This window comes from Austrofundulus limnaeus, unplaced genomic scaffold (genome assembly GCF_001266775.1).
Source record: "Austrofundulus limnaeus strain Quisiro unplaced genomic scaffold, Austrofundulus_limnaeus-1.0 Scaffold52, whole genome shotgun sequence".
Lineage (NCBI taxonomy): Eukaryota > Metazoa > Chordata > Actinopteri > Cyprinodontiformes > Rivulidae > Austrofundulus > Austrofundulus limnaeus.
Genome location: NW_013952454.1, coordinates 2,380,699 through 2,382,262, shown reverse-complemented (window position 1 = coordinate 2,382,262; position 1,564 = coordinate 2,380,699).

Genomic DNA, 1,564 nt, shown 5'->3' with positions numbered 1-1,564 from the left:
GTCGCGTAAGCCAACACAACCTTACAACATCCAGAGCCTTAAGGAACTCCGGGCGGATCTCATCCACCCCCGGGGCCCTGCCATTCAGAGGAGCTCTTTGACCACCTCAGTGACCTCGTCCCCAGAGATTGGAGAGCCCAACCCAAAGTCCCCAGGCTCAGCTTCCTCAACAGAAGGCATGTTGGTGGGATTGAGGAGGTCTTCGAAGTATTCCGCCCACCGGCCCACAACTTCACGAGATGAGGTCAGCAGCACACCATCCCCACTATAAACAGCGTTGGTGCTGCACTGCTTCCCCCTCCCGAGACGCCGGATGGTGGACCAGAATCGCCTCGAAGCCGTGCGGAAGTCTTTCTCCATGGCCTCTCCAAACTCCTCCCACGCCCGGGTTTTTGCCTCAGCGACCATCCGAGCCGCTAAAGATAATGTTAACATGTTGCAAAAGAAATTTCACACCACTGAGATGAAAGTTGTTCAGATATTTGTGTGTGAAGAGACAGGAAGTGATGTCAAAGGGGAATGTCTGCATGTAAACAGAATGTTGCTACAACAGCTAACAACAAAGATATCTGATGTTTCTTCAGATTATTTTGAGTTTCTATCAAAGAGAGATGAAGAAGAGTTAAAGTTTAAATAATATTGTTTTAATAAAAGAAGACCAGAGTTTATAAAGTGTTCTCTTTTGATGTCACTTCCTGTTTCACTTTGGCTGAGCCAAATCCAAAAGAATATAGGCCAGTTATGAGACAAAATGGATAAAATCATGTGTACTATGCCAATTTTCTTCAGTATAAGATGCTTTCTTTGACTTTTTGTATTTGAAGGATAGGCATATCACAGGTTCTTTAAGAAAACAAAAATAAATTTCCTTCTGCAAGCTCCTGTGAGTGACCAGGGAGTTGTGTAGTCGTGTTTTTCACAACAATCCATCCATCCATCCAACGTGTTTTCAAAGTTGTGTAATGTTTAAGTTCTCTGTAGCAGCGAGTACSYAAACTGAAGTACTCCTTCTCATACTCGGCTTTTAGAACAACAGTACATCATAAAAACTAGAAATCTAAAAATAAGTCATATTTGTTCCTTATCCGCATGGTTTCTACACCTGGACCTGTTTCTGTCAGAGACCCCGAGACACCCATGACGAAGCAGGAAAACAGTTTGTTGCACAAAGTTTCAAGGCACATTTACGAATGTAGTCAACCATCTCGGCAAGATACTACCTTTGGCTCATGTGTCAAGCCAGAACAAAACTCCTTTTCTTCAAACTGAGCTCGTTGACAGCGCTATCTACAACAGGTAAGATACTGATTGTTCATTACATTAAGCTATGCTTTTAAACTTGCTTTTTGATGGGGGATGGACAATGACATCATTTTAATTTTCGTTAACAATTTAGCAAAACAAGTCAGAAACATTTCAAACAGTTTTTTGTGCTTGGTTGCTTTCTTCAGATACAAAAAATAGCTAATTGTGTCGTGGGGGGAAACTTATTAAAGGGATCCCTGATTAGTTGTAACATTAGACTTTATTTGATAAACATATATTTTACCTGTAAAATAAAGAC